The sequence below is a fragment of the Echinops telfairi genome, unplaced genomic scaffold, assembly GCF_000313985.2.
Source record: "Echinops telfairi isolate 266 unplaced genomic scaffold, ASM31398v2 ScPeMD7_2291;HRSCAF=2852, whole genome shotgun sequence".
Taxonomy (NCBI): domain Eukaryota; kingdom Metazoa; phylum Chordata; class Mammalia; order Afrosoricida; family Tenrecidae; genus Echinops; species Echinops telfairi.
In genome coordinates this window covers 50,388-58,588 of record NW_022106189.1, presented here as the reverse complement: position 1 = coordinate 58,588, position 8,201 = coordinate 50,388, and positions in this window count along the sequence as shown.

The following is an 8,201-nucleotide window of genomic DNA, read 5'->3' as shown; positions in this document are numbered from 1 at the left end:
AGCATCTGGGGTCTTAAAGGCTTGAAGGCAAACAGGTGGCCATCTAGCTAAGAAACAACAATGATATATATATATTATATATATATAATCACATTAAAATAATAACAATAAAACAAAGGGATCATGCCCCTGTTGCCATTTTAGGTCTTGCACTGAAAAAGTTTTGAATTGCTTTGAAAGACAGCAGGCGTCATAACATCTATCCATTTATTCATTAACTGCAGGGTGACCTGTCTATTTTTGCATTTAGCAATCAGACTTCTAAATAGCAATAAACCCCATGCTGAATAGGCAAGAAAAAAAAAGATGCCTTTTATGGCACTTCATGATAATGACTTTATTGCCAAAAGCCATATTAGCGGAAGATGGAAGATACAATTTATAGAATTTCCTGAATGTCCGTATGTTTAGCAACAGCCTGCTTATGCCCAAGAAGAGATTGGCGCCAGTGGAAAATGCATTTGGAGAACAACCCACAATGGTGCCGTGCTCTGCAGAAAGGGGGCAAAACTAACTAAATGAATGAGTGCATCTTGCTCTCAACTTCAGAGTCAAACTGAAACATTAAGAATTAGGACCACCCCACTCACTGTGATGATCTAAGTCTCTTAAGACAATTCAGAGAAAATACATCTTTTTTGTCGAGACAACAAAAACAGATGGAAAATTGCTAAAATGGCTTGAGTATGTGGCACTTTTACAACATTTATGTAACTCTTAAAAAAAATTAAAACAGTTTTAATTGACTTTTTGCTTCACATGTCCTAGTTCTGTCCGACCTCTTCTGGTTTATTAGGGATTAAATGGGAGAAAAACTCATGCATCATAAACCTGTAACTACAATTCAGAAACAAGGAGCTTCTACTCAAGACCTTGCTATAGAATAAAAGCAGTGGAAACAAAATTATGAAGAAATCCAATTTCCAAGATGGCATTTTTAAAAACAGAAGACTCAAATCAACAACACTTTACCTCAAAGTCAAATGATAACATCACCCAGAGTCATGCTGAATGTACAGAAAAATGGGAAACCATTTTTAGCTGTCACTGAGTCACCTCCACAACTCAGAGTAATCCCGTGCACATGAAGCTCTGAGATTGAACTACTGTTATTTCATTGTTTTCATTGGCTGGTTTTCAGTAGTAGATACCCAGGCCTTTCTTCCTACGCTATCTTAGCATGGAAATATGGCTAAAGCCTGCCTGGCATCATAGCAGGCCTATGGCAGGCATAAATGAGCTAAAGCTAAAAGAATAAGGAAAGGGTACTGTATAATGTGGCTTTAAAAAGGCTTGGCAAAACAAAGCAGCTAATGTAATGGTTTTACATAAGGAGTATTATAATTCAGAAGATAGAAAGTTTACCATTGTGGAAAATTTGAAAGTTGGAGGCCAAGAAACCTTCACTTGCAGAATGGACAGAAAAAGCCTTGGAGTTTGAAACTAAAGGAAAAAAATGATGACAGAAATTTTGGTGAATTGAATTGTACCCTGCAGTGAGTGAGCATCTCCTTTTAACCAAAGCCCAGTGAGAGACATCAAAGGACCACCTGGGAGCTCAATGTGGGGAGATGGCTGGGGGGTGACAGGGCAATAGAGTAGATGGCAGCTCTCTTCAGAGCAAGCAGGCCAAAGGCTGAGTAGGGCATCTGAGAAAGGATCCTGTCTACTGCATCTCTGCTTTCTGGGCAATGAGTTCCCAACAGGAAGAGGCTGTGCATTACCATTAGAGCGGAAATTATGAAGAAACAAGAGGACCAAGCAAGGGAGAGAACCCTGCTCAGTTCAAGAGGCAGGCAGTACGATGGAGTTGTAAAGATTATTTCCCAGGTCTAGGAAGGATAAAGTCATCTTACAAGTGTATCAGTCAAACCTGTAAATATTTGAATTGGCAAAAGTTGTGTGATTGGTAGACTTACAACACCAAGAAAGAAAAGCTTCCGAGGCTGCTTATGAACAAAAAACTCATGAAATTTGGTTCCTAGGTTTGAAGGTTGTTGTGTTTTTTTGAAGTTAATTTTAACAATTTCACCAACATACAATTAATTTGCATATCTCAATAGTTCAGTCGCATTCATAAAAGTTGTGCAATAATCACAACAATCAATTCCAGGACACTTCTTCCTTGTACTCAATGTTGTTAGCTCAGTTGTCTGTGTGTGTGTTTTGTTTTTTTAAAATACATTTATTGGGGGGGGTGTCTTACATCTCTTATCACAATCCATACATTCACCCAATATGTCAAACACATTTGCACACATGCCACCATCATCATTTTCAAAGCATTCCCTTTCCATTTGAGCCCCTGATATCAGCTCCCCATTTCTTCCCCCTCCCTCATGAACCCTTGATAAGTTTTAGATCCTGTTGGGAAAAAATCAGCTAACACAAAATGGGTGCATAAGCAAATGTGGTGAAGAAAGCTGATGGTGCCCAGCTATCAAAATATATAGCACCTGGGTCTTAAAGGCTTGAAGATAAACAAGAAGTCATCTAGTTCAGAAGCAACAAAGCCCATATGGAAGATTTTTTCCATATCTTACATCGTCCTCCATCTCCCCTCACCCACTTTTTCATTATTAATCTCCCTGGGAGGGGGTTCTTGGTTGATTTTTGTGATCGATTTCCGCTTTCTCCCACTCCCCTCCCCTAATCCTCCTGGTAGCTCTACTCTCCTTGTTGGCCCTGAGGGGTTTATCTATCCTGGATTCCCTGTGTTTCTGGCTCTTATCTGTAGCAGTGTGCATGCTATGGTCTAATCCTATTTGTAAGGAAGAATTGAAGTCATGATAGTGGGGGGTGGGGGGGGAAAGGAAGTACCAACGAGCTAGAGGAAAGTTGTGTGTTTCACTGATGTTATACTGCACCCTGACTGGCTCATCTCTTCTCTATGATCCCTCTGTGAAGGGATGTCCAATTGTCTACAGATGGACATTGGGTCTCCTCTTCAGGCCCCCACCCCATTCGCCTTGGGTATGGTTTTATTCTGGGTCTTAGATGCCTAATACCTGATCCCATTGACACCTCATGATCAAACAGGCTGGTGTGCTTCTTTCAACCTCCCCTGCCAACTTCTCTTGAATGTATTGATCCGGTTGTTGTCTCTATAGGTTTATCCAATCTGGGTTTCATTTACAAAAAACCCCATACAAAATCAAGATAGAATACGAAAATATGGTCCAATAACAATGACACAATTAAGAAAAGAAAAACCTCAGTCAATAACAAAGCAGTAAATATTAAAGACTGGAGCAATTATGCATGGGATCAAGAGGGAGATCAATGACAAGGTGTTACATTTTAACCGAACTACAATGCAATGAACTCTATGTGGTAACACGGTCATTCCCATCTTGAGTTCATAGTGAGGGGGAATTCACCAGAGGCATTATCTGCATGGGGATCCTACAAATAGGTTTTGCACTTTCACGGTCATTGGCAGCCTTCTGCAAATCAGGTGTTTAGAATTTAAATGCTAGTAGGATTTCCTTCTCTGGGCTTGGATTTTATTATTTACAATTTTGGATGACATATGCTGTGCATCTTCCCTGTGTACTTTATTGATGTTTCATTTAGATGGTGGCTTGTTTTAAGACAAGCCTAAAGGACCCCAGATGCTATTTTTTTCTGTTAGCACAGCACGATCTGATTTCTTCATCACACATTGGTATCACACCCATATCTTCAGACAAAAATACATGGATTGTTGGTTTGTACAGATTAAAAGTTTAGGTGACTGAGCACTATTTTAACACAATGAGGGTTGGAACTGAGGGGAAAACTTTTCATTAATGATCTTTCACAAAGGCAAAGAGAGTATGAAAATAGCACACATATGGTAGTTTTGAGTTGCCACTTATTGGACACCCTCAATGCAAGAATTTTGCACCAAAGTCCAATGACTTCCACATCATCAAGGACTGCCATCCTTGGGATAGTGGTCATCTGCTTCTTCTCATAGAGAGGCATTTCAGCTTTAGGCACATGGGAATATTTCAGTTTCTTTAATCTGTTCCCACTGCGTTTAAGATAATGTCCAGCTTACACAGTGGGATTTCCAAATCAGGTTGTGGTATATGAAGGATGTTGGAGATCTCTAAAGGACAGAGTCTAAAGTTGTAGATAGTATACTGCCTGGGTCACCAATAGTTGAATACAAGCTAGGTCAAAAGTATCAAATTAGGTACATGATACTGAGTTTATTCTTCCACTGGTGGTCTGTGTACTTGTTTTCCCCAATAGGATGATGACCCACCCAGCATACTCATCAGCCGAAATGTAGACACCTTCTCTGGGACAGATATGTCCTCCACGCTGGCACCTCTTATAGGTGGGTTCATTTATTTGGTGTGACTTTAGAATAATGTTATATGGTAGGACCTGATTGGTCTTTTCCCTCTCTCTGCATCATAAAAAATTGGTACAGTTGAGTTGAGGCCTTTCTTGTCAGAGTACTTTTTAAGATGTGCAAATAAGGGGATAATATATGGATCTTGAGCTCTGGACAGGCATACTGCCTCATTGCCTGGAAAACTGGAATAGAAGATTAGTTGACTTGAGATCAGAAACCTGCCTTTGTCTTGGTGATAATTTTTGTAGTAGTGGTCTCATACAATAAATAGCCATTTGTGATTGGTTAATTTTACTCAGCATAATGGATTCCAGGTCCATCCATGTCAGGAAGTGTTTCATGGTTTCATCACTATTTTAAAGGGATGCATAATATTCCATTGTGTGTATGTTCCAGAGTTTCTTTATCCATCCTCTACCAATGGGTCTTTTGCCTGTTTCCTGCTTATTGCTGATCTGAAGCTCATGGTTTCATGAACTATTCCAGCTCATTTGCCTAAGAACATGTTTAGTGCTTCTGTTCTGCCTTCTAGTTTGTTCTATAGTGCTTGGCATTTTAAATGCTTACAGGAGGCCATCTAGGCTATAACAATTAGTCTATATTTGTCCAGACCAAGAGCAGAAGGAAAGAGTCACAAATAGGAGGCAGACATAAAATGTGTGGCTAATTGAACAATGACTTCCTTTGACCTGAGACCCAAAGAACTGAATGGTGCCCAACTATCATTTTTTAAAGGATTCTATAGAAGGCTCTTGAGCAGAAGGATAAGGAAAGGCAGAAGAGAATCTCACATTCTCATGAGCTGCAAACTTTCTGGAACCATGGAGGTTGGATGGATCCCTGAAACTATTGCCCTGAGATAATCTTTAAACCCTAAAAAACAAAATCCCCTAAAGGCTTCATAAAGTCAAACAATAGTTTAGCTTAACTAATAAAAGGGTCTGCCTTGAGCATTATGATCTTTTAGGAACTATCTGCATTGAATCTAATTGGAAAAAGCAATTTGAAAGATTAGACTGGAACTGTAGGGTTATGTTAGTAGAAGAGGAACAACTTAGAAAATTCAGATGGCAATGGTTGCCCAACTCATCACTGAACTGTGCATGTCGAAACTGTTGACTTGGTGTATGTTTTGTTATATATATATCCGGGTAGACTAGAGAAACAAATCCAGAGACACTGACATGTGTGTAAGAGAGAACTTTATATCAAAGATCAATTGTACATTAAGAAAACATCCCATCCCTGTCCAGGCAAAGTCCATAAATTTGATATTAGCTCACATGTCTGCTACCAGTCTATAAATTCTTCAGACTCACACAGCACCTACAATGATGCTGAATGCAGGAAGATCACAGTACAGTGTGTGGAAAGTTTTCTGGATCCAGTGGCAGTGGAAGCATCTTAGTTCTGGCATCGGTCTCCATGTGGCTTTTCTAGCTCCAATGCTCTAGTGTAGTTCCATGTGTCTTGTCATCAGGAATACAAAGCAGAGAGTGTGTGTGTCCTGCTTCTGGTGAGCTATTTATCGCCATAGCACCTCCAAATGAGGTAATCAAGCAGCGACCTGATTGACACACTAAACTCCACTCTTTCACTCTTAATAGTTTCAAGTTGGCACCAGATTATGTTACTACCACAATATACTCAACCACCAAAAATAAATAAATAAGATTTAAAAGTATCAGTCAAACTGTCATTTTCTTCCTTGCTTCTTCTCACAACCCATTTAAACTCTGTTGAGGAAAAAAAAATTCAATCAGCAAGGGAGAGAGAAGAGGCAAGGAAAGGAGAAGAATCATAAACACATATGGATGCACACACAGGCACACTTGCATCTCAATGATGGAACACATATTTAACATTAAATTAAAGCCATATTATTTATGACTCCACATTTTGAATTCCTGAATTGAGATTATAACATTAACGTATGAGACCAGAAGAACTGGTTTCTGCCAAGCTTTCATTACTAAACTTTTTCATTAAAGATCCTAAGAAGACTCCTGACCAAAAGGGAAATATGAAGAAGAAAAGTTCATTCTCATGCACTATTGACTTTTTGGAACATGGAGCTAGATGAAGCTCGAAACTATTGTCCTGAGATATTATGTAAATCCTAAACCAGAAATACCTCTGACGGTTTCTTTAAATCAAACAATAGTTTAGCTTAACTAGTAAAGAAAGTCCTCTTCCACTTCCAATTGCAATTTTACTATAAATGTCCATAATCCAAGCTGAGAGGACTTACCCAAGAGATCACCTCCTGAAGAACAGAAGACTCAGCTTGTGATACAAAGAAAGTTCTCACTGGGCAAGAAGGGAAGGGCCACCTGTAGGAAAGAGGTACCAGGGATTGGAAAGCATTCTAAAGACACCGGTCTTGGTGTGAGTTCTTGCAAAGCAGAAACGGGCTCATTTACAGAAGAAGAAAAACAAGGAAGAAGGTAGAGTTGATTCTGGCTGTTAAGTTGTCCACCCCTTAGCTGTGACTCTAACCCTTGGGAACATTTGTGTACCCTCATGAAAAAGGTCTTAGAATCACACCACCACCATTCTGCAGAGGAAAAAAAAAAAGCAAAAATGAAAAAATGTTCCTGGGGTGAGGTCCAGGTAGTATGGCAGGGGACAGACCAAATCCAGGGATACTTATGGGATCAACTAAAAAGGAGTTGGGGGGAGGGGAGAAAAAAAAGACATGTGTAGCCGGGGAACAGGGCACTAACCCACCCAAGGGGAGGGTACTGTTTATATCTCCACAGGGAAAGAGGGACCAGACTTCAACCTGGTGCTCCAAGACGTGAATGCAACATTCTGGCATGAAGCAGGGAACCAATAGAGAGATCTGATAGGCTGGCCCCAATCCCAACTATGTGAACAACCCCACCTCCCCATAGAAGAATTCACTTCAGCAGACAGCACTGAAGCTACAGCTCAGGGAGAGGGACATGTCTGATCAGAGCACACGGGAGTAAATGAAGGGGAAGGAAGAGAGATTGGAGCACATCCTGGCCCCAAAATCCCTAAGGACAATATTCCTGCTCAGAGTAGCCAATCCACAGAGAGGACCATAGGGAGGGGCCCACCACGAGACACTGTCCCTCAGTGAGCATAGTGCTAGAGGAGGACAACACTGGAGACACAGTGCGGGAGTTGCACCCAATCTGACCCCACCACACTGAGATGAAACACTAAGGGCATGCAACAGAATAGCAAGGGTAACAGGGCAATGAATTCTCCCGGGTATACAAAAAATAGAATTTTGGGCTAGGGAGTGGCACCCCATCATACTCAACCAGAAAACACTCCTAAAGGGGAACAAACAGACATTGAACTATTTGCAGGCTTTTCTGTTTTGTTGTTGATTTTGTTGTTTTGTTTTCTTTTGTTGCTTTGTTTTGCTCTATCTTGGTTTTGTACATATTATTATCTCTCCAGGTCTATCTAGATAAGATAGGCTGGATAAACAATCTGGAGGAGAAAACAACAGACCAATGGTCTCAGGGGGCGGGCATGGGAGATGGGGAGGTGGGGGAAAGGAAGTAGGTGTCAACAAACCCAGGGACAAGGGAACAACAAGTGCTCTAAAATCGATGGTGAGGAGAGTATAGAAGGCCTGGCAGGTCTTGACCAAGGGCAACGTAACCTAGAGGAACTACCGAAACCCAAATGAAGGCTGAGCATGATAGTGGGAAAAGAGGAAAGTAAAAGTAAAAAGAGGAAAGAATTAGGAGGCAAAGGGCATTTACAGAGGTCTAAATACAGACATGTACATATGTAAATATATTTATATATGACAACGGGGAAATAGCTCTATATGTGCATATATTTATAGGTTTAGTACTAAGGT